The sequence below is a fragment of the Odocoileus virginianus genome, chromosome 30 (genome assembly GCF_023699985.2).
Source record: "Odocoileus virginianus isolate 20LAN1187 ecotype Illinois chromosome 30, Ovbor_1.2, whole genome shotgun sequence".
Lineage (NCBI taxonomy): Eukaryota > Metazoa > Chordata > Mammalia > Artiodactyla > Cervidae > Odocoileus > Odocoileus virginianus.
In genome coordinates this window covers 8,016,083-8,027,971 of record NC_069703.1, presented here as the reverse complement: position 1 = coordinate 8,027,971, position 11,889 = coordinate 8,016,083, and the positions used below count along the sequence as shown (strand labels likewise).

The 11,889-nt window shown below is 38.2% G+C and overlaps 1 non-coding gene across 1 annotated transcript; it reads right to left on the bottom strand.

The window, feature by feature from the left end:
• Window positions 1–11,608: 11,608 nt before the first annotated feature.
• On the bottom strand, window positions 11,609–11,680 carry TRNAC-ACA (transfer RNA cysteine (anticodon ACA)). Its single transcript has one exon. It is a non-coding gene; the product is annotated as a tRNA-Cys (tRNA).
• Between the last annotated feature and the right edge of the window lie 209 nt (window positions 11,681–11,889).

Here is an 11,889-nt window from a genome sequence, read left to right as displayed (position 1 = left end):
TATACTCATTTCCACATTAGCCTGTTGCCTGGGAGCAACTGAGTTGTAACCTCTCTCCCTGGGAAAACAAAGTTGACATTTTCTCTGTTATTAATGCCTGAGCATAATACTACATACAGATTTACACATTTAGCCTGGGCTTAAAGCCTGAGATGCTCTAGCCAGCACTGTAAGTTAGCAAATTGTCTATTATGGATATTGAATGGCAAAAGGTCAGAGATAGTATAAGACTGTGATGAGTTCCTTATTTAAAAGTAATGTGAAGCATACCATACTTGACTTTGCATTACTTAAATCACCAATATAAACATTTTAGACAATTGATGCTTTTGAAACTCTGTCTATACTGAATATACTACTAATTTCCATGAATAAATCTCAGTAAATAAAGAATGTTGAGTGCTGAAGAATTGATGCTTGTAAATTGTGATGCTGGAGAAGACTCTAGAGAGTCTCTTGGGCAGCAAGGAGATCAAACCAGTCAGTCTTAAAGGAAATCAATCCTGAATATTCATTGGAAGGACTGATGCTGAAGCTCCAATACTTTGGCCAACTGAAGCAAAGAGCTGACTCACTGGAAAAGACCCTGATGCTGGGAAAGATTGAGGGCAGGAGAAGGGCTTAACAGAGGAAGAGATGGTTGGATGGCATCACTGACACAATGGACATGAGTTTGAGCAAACTCATGAAGGACAGGACAAAGGAAAGCCTGGCATGCTGTCGTCCGCAGGGTTGCACAGCATCGGACATAATTTAGCAACTGAACAGCAACTTCAGTTATTGGCACACATATTTTTTAGCATCTGGAATATTCATTAAATATATATTATATATATATGTACATATAATATATATATATATATTTTTGGCTGTACTCTGTGGCTTGCAGGATCTTCCCCAGCCAGGGACTGAACCTGTGGCCACGGCAGTAAAAAGTGCAGAGCCGTCACCACTGGCTGGCCAGGGAAGTCCTGAATATATTCTTCCCCTTTAAATTCCAAATGAACACAAGTGCTCCTTGACCTCCTCGGCTCTCACAAACTGATGTGCTAATCTATTTCCAAATATGTAGATTGAGATTAAAATAGCATCAACCAAAGCTATTCATTTTACTTATGTATCAATAGCTTTAAATGGTACTTTCTGTGTGCCAGGTATTGTTATAAACATTTTGTAAATATAAATGTATGTAATCTGCATCACAAATTTATGTAAAGGTGCTATCATCATGTGATTGTACAGATAGGAAATCAGAGGTATAGACAGGATAAATAGTGTACCAATAGTACACAGCTCATAAATGGAAGAAGCAATATTCAAATTTAGCAGTGTAATTCCAGCATCTCTGCTTTTAAAGATGAGGAACTTGAGAAAGGAAGAAAAGAAGCAAACAGGCTAAAGTTAGAAAAGTAAGGGACAAAGTCAGAATAAGAATCACCAAGTCATACTAGCACCAGTAGGCACCATTGACCACTGCTGCATGCTTCTGCCAGCTAATCACTGTGGTGGTGGTTTAGTCACCAAGTCATGTCCTGCTCTTGTGACCCCATGGACTATATAGATCACCAGGCTCCTCTGTCCATGGGATTCTCCAGGGGATCTTCCCAACTCAGGAATCGAACACGGGTCTCCTGCATTGCAGGCAGATTCTTTACTGACTGAGCTATAAGGGAAGCCCATAATCACTGTACTCTCAAAAGCAATATGACGTAAGGAATAAGACAAGTTATGTTCCTCATTCACTGAGAATTTATTGCCCTGGGAATTGAAAGAAGAATAAGATTTGACCTTCTTCAGAGGGTCTCCAGTCTATAGAGGATAAAGGAACAAAAGAATTTAGCAGGAGGCGTGATGGATAAGTGCCACAAAAGGAAGGGAATGAAGAAGCAGGGATAATTTTGATTAGAAGGAAAAAAGGGAGGAGCCTTCAGAGATGGTGCTATTTTTGACTTTAATGGATGAGGAATAGTATTTGTACAATATTAATTGATGTTCCTTCCTGATGTTTTCTAACCTTGCTCCTCACCTTCACCCTTAATCTGGGGCATTCTCTGCTTATGCTTCAGAAAAAGTATGTATTAACAGAAAGAAGAAGAAAAAAGGAATCTTCTGGTTTCCGTTTTTCAGAATCTTGGCTCTTAGATTCCAAGAATAAAGGATCTCCAAGATTACTTCATCTCCTAACCCTAACACCTCTCTGCCACCCCAAATATATTTGCCAGAAGAATTCCATGAGCCTTGGGAGGTGGGGGTGTGGAATTAGTGGAACGAGAGAGACTTGATGGGGGAAGTGAGGGTGATGTGGGGAGGAGAGAGACGTGAGACGTGTCCTGGTGCTCCCAGGCTGAGCGCTGTGAAGGTCAAACAATTCTGCAGAATCTAAGAGCAGAGGAATCATCTTTTGGTTTTTTTTGGTTCAAGGTCTTTGGTATTAAAAGTCTCAGGGAAAATGTCTGTCTGGTGTGTGTCAGAAGGGGCCCAACATAGCTTCATCAAGAAAATGTAGCACAGAAAGATAGGAAGAACACTGCCATTTCCTCACTCCCAAGAAAGGCCTGAGCATGGTGGAGAATCCCACCGGAAAAGAGGCATATGGGATGGGAATGAGAGCATCATGGAGTAGGTATAAATAAGGCCTGAGCACCAGGACCAGGAATATGTGGAATGAGGGGTATGTCAGCAAATGGTATGTAGACAGATGGTGTGAAGACCGCTCCTCTCTCCTCCCCCTACTCTCCCATCGATATATTGGTGCTATTTGAGACTCTCAGAACTTAGTATGATCTCAGCAAAAGGGGAGAGCCCCAAACTAACATGACATTTCAGTTTCCAAAACCCCGGTGGAAGTTGGGGGGGGGGGTGGTCTTGAAACAGAGATTAAGAGCTATAGACAGATAAGGATAATTACATTTTTATATAGTTCAACTTATGGATTGACATTTGACTTGTTATAGACATATTTCTTTCCTTTTCATTCCTGTTGGATCACCTATTCATTTTTTGAACAATAGTTAATGAAGGATCTCTGGTTGCCAGTCTTTGGCCCAAGATGGATGTGAGAAAATGATCATGAATGTAGGACACTCCCAAGAACAAATTTAATTCAGACACTATAAAAATGTTTTTGTATGAATAAAACACCATTACCTTGGTGTTTAAACTCTCATTCTTTAAAGGGAAACCTTTGGCATTTTTGAGGCTTCTGGGAGAAAACCAGAGGTTAATAGAACTTGTTAAAAGAAAGCAAAGTTTCTTTCCTTGTACCATCTCACTGTTATTTATTAATCTATTCTTATTAAGTGTTAACTTGAAAAATTAACAATCCAGTGTATTAGTGGGAAAGGGGACAAGAAGGTTGAAAACTGAGTGCTTAAACTGCTAGTGGAAATTTTTTATTGGAATCATTAACTGGATTGCAATTGAAACTGATATTATACTAGCCACTTTTATATAATTTACTTTTGAAACTTTTTTGTTCTGGTACCGTTTTGGAAAACTGCTTTGTGTCCTGTTTAGATTCTGTAACTCTAAGCAATATTTATTCAGGATTCATCTTCCTGCACCTCTGTTTCTGCACATAGAGAGAACTACTCTCACCTGTATTCCACTACGCCAACTCCTTGGAATTCTGTCCATTTCTCAGCACAGAAGCCGCTTCCTGGGCTCCAGTTACTCAGAAAGTTAATGTTTCGAGTTGGGTTCCCTATAAGCAGACCTTGACATAAGGGTCTGTGTAAAAATTATTTTATTTTCTTGGGCTCTAAAATCACTGCAGACAGTGACTGCAGCCATGAAATTAAAAGATGCTTGCTTCTAGGAAGGAAAGTTATGACAAACAGATGTATTAGAAATCAGAGATATCACTTTGTTGACAAAAGTCTGTATAGTTAAAGCTATGGGTTTTTTTTTTTTTTCTTCCAGTAGTCATGTACAGGTATGAGAGTTGTACCATAAAGAAGACTGAGCCCCAAAGAATTGAAGCTTTTGAATTGTGGTGCTGGAGAAGACTCTTGAGAGTCCTTTGGACTGCAAGGATATCAAACCAGTCAATCCTAAAGGAAATCACTCCCGAATATTCATTGGACGAAGTGTTGCTGAAGCTGACACTCCTAATACTTTTGCCACTTGATACAAAGGGCAACTCACTGGAAAAGACCCTGATGCTGGGAAAGACTGAAAGCAAAAGGAGAAGGTGGTGACAGAGGATGAGATGGTTAGATAACATCATTGACTCAGTGGACATGAATTTGAGCAAACTCCAGGAGATAGTGAGGACAGAGGAGCCTGGCATGCTGCCGTTCATGGGGCTGCAAAGAGTTGGACGTGGCTTATCAACTAACAATAACACCCCCTTCCCTCTTGGGTAATCATAAGTTTATTTTCTATATCTGTGAGTCTGTTTCTATTTTGTAAGTAAATTCATTTGTGTCATATTTTAGATTTCACATAAAAGTGACATCATATGTCACTTGTCTTTCTCTTTTTGACATACTTCCCTTGATTGATAATCGCTAGACCCATCCATGTCACTGCAAATGACATTATTTCGTTATTTTAAATGACTGAGTTGTATTCCATTGTATGTATGTACCATGTATTTTTTTATTCATTCACCTGTCAGTGGACATTTAGGCTGCTTCTATGTGTTGGTGTTGTAAATAGTGCTGCAATGAACATTGGCATGCATGTATCTTTTGGAAATATAGCTTTTGCCAGATATATGCCAAGGAGTGGGACTGTTAGATCACAGGGCAACTCTAATTTTTCAAGGAACCTCCATGCGGTTTTGCTTAGTGGCTGCATCAATTTACACTCTATCAACAGCACAGGAGGGCTGCCTTTTCTCCATACCCTCCCCAGCCTTTGTTATTTGTATGCTTTCTAATGATGACCATTCTAAACTGTGTGAGGTAGCACCTCATTGTAGTTTTGATTTGCATTTCTCTAATAGTTAGCCATGTTTTGCATCTTTTCATGTGCTGATTGGCACGTTGTCTCTGGACAAATGTCTATTTAGGTCTTCTGCTCATTTTTTGACCGAGTTGCTTGTTTTTGTTGCTGTTATTGTTATTATTGTGTGAGTTATTTGTATATTTTGGAAATTCAGCCCATTTTGCTGTGCAAAAGCTTCTAAGTTTTATTAGGTCCCATTTATTTATTTTGCTTTTATTTCTATTGCCTTGGGAGACTGAGCTAAGAAAACACTGGTATGATTTATGTCAGAGAATGTTTTGCCTGCATCCTCCTCTAGGAGTTTTATGGTGTCATGTGTTATATTTAAGTCTTTAAGCCATTTTGAGTTTATTTTTGTGGATGGTGTGAGGGTGTGTTCTTCCTTCATGGATTTACATGTGGCTGTCCATCTTTCTGAATATCACCTGCTGAAGACTGTCTTTTCTACATGCTTCTTGCCTCCTCTGTGGAAGACCAGTTGTCCATCGGTATGTGAGTTTATTTCCAGGCTCTATATTCTGCTCCGTTGAGCCTTATGTTTGTTTCTGTGCCAGTAGCATGCTGTTTTGGTTTCTGTAGCTTTATAGTGATGTCTGAAGTCTGGGAGGGTTGTGCCTCCAGCTTATTCTCTCACCTCAGGATTGCTTTGGTAATTTTGGGTTATTTATGGTTACATATAAATTTTAAGATTGTTTGTTCTAGTTCAGTGAAAAATGTGGTGGGTGATTTGATAGGGATCACATTAAATCTTTAGATTGCTTTGGGTAGTATGGCCATTTTAACAATGTTGATTTTTCCAATCCAAGAGCATGAAGTATTTTCCAATTCTTTGAACCATCTTCAGTTAGCTTTATTAGTATTTTATAGTTCTCAGCATATAATTCTCTCAATTCCTTGTCATGTTTATTACTATTTTATTACTTTTGATATGATTTTCAAAGGGATTTTTTTTTAACTTTCCCATTCTGATATTTCTTTCTGAGTGTAGAGAAATGCAACCGATTTCTGTATGTTAAACTTGTATCCTGCTACCTTGCTGAATTTGGTTATCAGTTCTAGTAGTTTTTGTGTGGAGTAGTTAAGGTTTTCTAAGTATCACATAATCTGTATAAAATGACAATTTTACCTCTTCCCTTCCAATTTTAGTACTTTTTCTTTTTCTTGTCTGAGGCTAGAATTTCCAATAGTATGTTAAATAGAAGTGAGAGAGTAGGTATCCTTCTGTAGTTTCAGACTTTAGTGGGAAGTCTTTCAGTTTTTCACCACCGGGCACTATGTTGGCTGTGGGATTGGCATAAATAGCTTTTATTATGTTGAGATATATTCCCTGTATAAACACTCTGCTAAGAGGTTTCATCATGAATAGGTGTTGAATTTTATCAAATTTTTTTGACAACTATTGTGATAATCATGAAAATTGTTTTTTTTTTTTGTTGATGTGGTATATCACATTGATATGTGTATGTTGAACCATCCTTGTGACCCTACAATGAATCCGACTTGATTGTGGTGTATGATTTTTTTTTTTTTTTTTTTGGTATATGATCTTTTTCAATGTGTTCTTGTATTCAGTCTGCTAATATTTTGCTGAGAATTTTTGCACCTATATGCGTTAAAGATACTTATCTGTGATTTTCTTTTTTGGTATTGTCTTCATCTGGTTTTGGTATCAGCGTGATTGTGGCTTCATAGAATGATTTGGGGAGTGTTCACTCCTCTTCAGTCTCTTGGAAGAGCTTGAGAAGATCAGTATAATTTCATCTTTGTTTGGTAGAATTCTTCAGTGAAGTCGTCTGGACTTGGACTTCTGTTTGTAGGGAGCTTTTTTGCTTTCTAATTTTTATTGAAATATAGTTGGTTTACAAGTATTGGGAGCTGTTGTGCATGAGCATTTTACAGAGACCAGGGAGAATATGGGTGGAGCACGGACAGCAACTGACACTGCCATATGTTTGTAAGCATTATGACCAGGTTCACATAGCGTTCCTATAGAAGAGAATATACTTCTCAGTGTATTTTCCCTTACACTATTTATATTATTTTTTAAATAGTTAACTACTTTTATAATAAACTTAATTGTGTATCACTTAAGTGTGTTTTTCTTAGTAGTCAAATTTTGTTGCAATGAGTAGTCTGCATAAGACTATGATACTATATGAAATGATTGTGGGCTGATTAAGAACAGAACTGACCCTCATATGTTTCCCATTGAACTGCTGAGTAAAAATTATACTCAAAGAAGGTTAAGAGAGGAGGGTCAGGGACACATCTTCAAGCCCATCTTTTCTCTCTGCTGAATAGGTAGGTCTTTGGTAGAGTTTGCCAGTTAAAGTATGGCATTTCATTGGGAGAATAAAATTATGTTGTAAATACCACATTCAAATGATCTCTTATGGTATATGAAAACCATGTTTGTAATATGAAAACATTATCTCCTATTTTGAAAGTTTTGATTCAAACAGCATCGTTTCTTAAAAGGGAGACATTCTTCTGAAAAAATAAAAGGCAAAGATTTCAGCCTAGTACTTTGAATGAGACTTTGGGTGTAAATAAATCATTAGAGCTAATGAGAAGTATGCTTACACTATATATTACTGTTTCTCTGAATTATATTGTTTGACCATCTCATTGCTCCTGGACTAGAGCAAGTACAAATAAAGTGGACAATCATGGTAATGGTGATGGTTAGATGTCAATTTGCACAGATCCATCTTTCTCATCCTTTTCTACTTTTATATTTAAATAGGCATTGGTATAGGAATTCCAAACATCATATCTTCATCCTGGATAAAAGAGGTTTTCATTTTGAGCTGATGCAGTAAGCCATCTCTTGGGTTAAAACAAAACCATCTGCTCCTTGTTTTGATTTTTAATCAAATGTATACCTTGTTACATAAATATAATCTATGCATGTATTCTTAATAAAATAACACCCTATTTATTTAATGGAAATTTAGAAGGTGATAGATAAATGGCTGGTCATATGATCAAAACAATGCTTTTCATTTGGTTTAAAGCTATTTTTTCATGTCTAGAACTTAGCTTTTCAATTTACCTATGAAGAAATGTAATGAAATTTTTTTTTTTTTTTTGCTAATCCAGAAGTAGAAAATGGAAGGCTTCAGTAATTCGTTTTTGAAAGAGTAGTTATCTAATGTTATTTAACTTTCTTTCACTTCCTGCTTAAGGAATTTCACAAAGATGCACTCACACCAATAAACTACAGGAAAAAAACACATGGAAAATTTATTTTATTGGAAAGCACACCTTTCCTTATCAGACTAAAAGTTGTGTCAGTGTTTTACAGGTAGTAAGCAGATTATTGACAAAAATATTTTTAAATAGTTATATAATTTTTTGTTATGCATAAGATAACACAGATATTTTAAATTGTGATTTTATCCATGTAGTAATTTAATAAATTATTTTCTGAGATCATTACTTAACCAATACATTCTCTTAGGTTATTTCTACATTACATGACTAGATTTCAATTACTTATATAAATGACTAGGATATTTAATTTAAACTTTGTTGTCTCTCCTCAGGTTTTCTAGTTCCATGGCACTATTTAGATGCTTCGTTTAACTCTACATGGGAAACTGCCGCTGCTGCTGCTAATTCGCTTCAGTCGTGTCCGACTCTGTGCGACCCCATAGACAGCAGCCCACCAGGCTCCCCCGCCCCTGGGAAAACTAACCCTTTCTAAATATTCTTCTCACTCTATTCTCGGTTTTTTTCTAGCCCTTCCCAGTGGTTCTTTCTGATGTTTCTCAGAAATTCTCCTGTGCCAAGTAAACATGAGGTTATTCTTAGTATATTAACAGTTATTACCATGGGAGAAGAATTATTTTAATATTAATAAAAATAATTTCCACTTACTGCTGGAAGAAATTAGCTTATTTTTAAAAGTTGGTTCAATGATTGGTATTTTTAGAATGTTAATTTAAAAAAACAGCAGCTCTGTGTGAAGTCAGTCAGTTTTTGGCATCTTGGCCTTCTCTTCACAATAAGAACCCCGAATCATTGTGCACGTCAAATGAAAAGCCAATCTCATAAAGCTAAACAATAACCCCCTAGTGCTGATGGTCTATTATTCTTTTCGGAGTCAAATCACTTAAAAAGAATTAACGAACAAAATCTTCAAGACTCCTCTGAGGTAGGTAAATGTTTTCTTGCTTACTTTTTTAGAGACCACATTTCAGGTTACTTGCTAAATCTAAACGGTCCTTGTTGCTGATTCCAGCAGTGCCAAGAATCTTCTGGTTGTTAGTTCAGTCCTTAGAAGATTATAATTAGAGATTGATATAAATGACACCTAGTTCTGCATTTGGTTCAAATTAACACTGAAGTTTCTTGACCCATTTAAGTTATTTTAGAGTTAATAGAATTGGAAAGTTGGGAAAGTCCTTGGAGATGATCTAGTCCCATGTTTTATTTTACGAATGCTGAAAACTGAAGCTCAGAGATGCAAAACCCTGTTCAGGTCTCAACCTTCTCTTCAATAGACTGGACTAGTGTGCAAAGATCAGATACCCATGGCTCGATATTGAAATTTCCTTGTAGTTCAACAGATTTTCCAAGAGATGCCATTAGATTTATAGAGGAATGGGTCATGGGAGAAAAAAAAATGGCAGAGGGTGGGGGGCATTTTAGAGAGAGAAAGGATTTGGGGGAGGGGGTTGTTTTGTTCTGTTTTATTTCTGAACAAGTTTCTCTCTGTGTTGAATGACACCATGCCCCAGGAAGTCCAAGTTCTATTTTTTAGAAAAATGCCTCGGCTAAGAGCCATCACCACAGGCCTTCTCAGACACCCAAAATGGGCAAAGAATACTTGCTTGAAAGAATATTTGTAATATTTTCCTTGAAAAGTTGAGGGTGGTAGAAGGCGAGGGAAAAGGGAGGGGTTGTGAGGGGAAAAATATGAGTGCAAGATGTAGCAAACCAAGGGGCAGATGCCACATGAAGATGAGTTCTGGCTTCCCAAACACAGCCTGTCCTGTGCTGCGTAGGAGAGATACATCCTCTGAACCCAAGCAGAACTCTGAGAGTCTCCCTGTATTTCTGTGATGACATATCAAGCAATTTACAAACTTCTGTACTCCAGTGCTCATTCCAGTTGCCTATTTGAAAGATTTTGGTATCAATTAGGTATCCTAAAAGTAACATAGTCAAAACTCAGCTTCTGATCCTTTTAAAAACTTCTTTCTTTCAATGTCCTTCCGAACCTAGGGAATAACTCCATTCTTCTAGATAATTAGGACAGAAATTTTGCAACTATCCTTAAATCTTCTCTTTTCATACTTTGCATCCAATTAGTCACTGAATCCTATTGTTCTTCCCTTTCCCTGGTGACTCAACTGGCAAAGAATCTGCATGCAATGCGGGAGACCTGGGTTTGATCCTTGGGTTGGGAATATCCCCTGTGAAGGGAAAGTCTACCCACTCCAGTTTTCTGGCCTGGAGAATTCCATGGACTGTATAGTTCATGGGGTCCCAAAGAGTCAGACATGGCTGAGTGACTTTCGGACTTTCACTTTCTTTCTTCCTATTTTTCTATATTCTTATCCCTGAGGAATCTTGAGCCCCTGGGAACCTTGCTCTCCTTAGACCATGGCTGCCATTTTATTTTTTCATTTACTGTGAATATTGGGAAGAGGAGTACCAAGAGTACATGTATGCATACTCTGCCATGTCCAACTCGTTGAGACCCCATGAGCTGTGTCTGCCAGGCTCATCTGCCCATGGGATTTTCCTGATAAGAATACTGGCGTGAATAACCATTTATCCTTCCAGGGGATCTCCCAACCCAGGGACCAAACCCATATCTCCTGCATTGGCAGGCAGATTCTTTACCATTGGGCCACCTGGGAATCCCACCAAGAGTGGTCCCAATGAATAATGTTTGCCAAGCGAATCCTTCCACACCTATCAAGAGCAGTCTCGCTCCTCTTGATAATCATGGCCAATAACACCAGGATGGTGTTGACTTTCTTTGAATGATGTTTGTTTCATACAGGAGTCCAAAATAATAGGATGGAGCCATAGCTTAAATATTTAAAGATTTTTGCAATGTACCCCGGTAGAAAGAGTCTGCAGCTCCTAAACCTGCAGGGCTCAGGGTTGTAGGAGGAGAGGCCAAAATCCCCCAAATGGGTCAGCAAGAGTAACGTTAAGCAGAGCAACTTCTACTTCTATCCCTTGGCTCCTAAACTCATCTATTCTATTTATTGAAGATAAAGCACCATATGATGACTACTGATTTAGACGTATGCTGTATCCAGAAGGATGGTACTTCAAACTCATAGGATACTATCTTCAAGCTTCAGGTTCAGCTACACCTTTGAGAAGTTGCTCTAGCTTCTGCTTCTGGCAAGAGGGAGTAAAAAGGCTATATTTACCTTCTCTATGAAACAAAAACTATCAGACAAAATACAAGAAACTACAGTTGTCAAGACACTGATGTCAAGCAATGAAGGAGAGTAAATCCCTGAGAAACAGGAAACAAATATGATTATGCTTGAAAATGAAAGTGAAGTCGCTCAGTCATTCCCTACTCTTTGCGACCCCATAGACTGAGCCTACCACACTCCATCCATGGGATTCTCCATGCAAGAGTACTGGAGTGGGTTGCCATTTCCTTCTCCAGAGGATCTTCCCAACCCAGGGATCGAACCTGGGTCTCCCGCATTGTAGGCAGGCACTTTACCAGCTGAGCCACCAGGGAAGTTATGCTTATAGGTAAGCAATATGATTCCTTCAATTTACTGCCTAGAGGCCCTTTCCAGATCATTGTGTATGGAGAAGGTGCTAAGAAACACGTCTGAAAACTCTGAGATTAAGCTTTGGAGCTAAGAGTTCAGACAGACCAAGGCAGTTAGAATTGATAGGACTGTAGACCCAAGAGGAGAACACATCAGAGAGAGAGAATGGGGA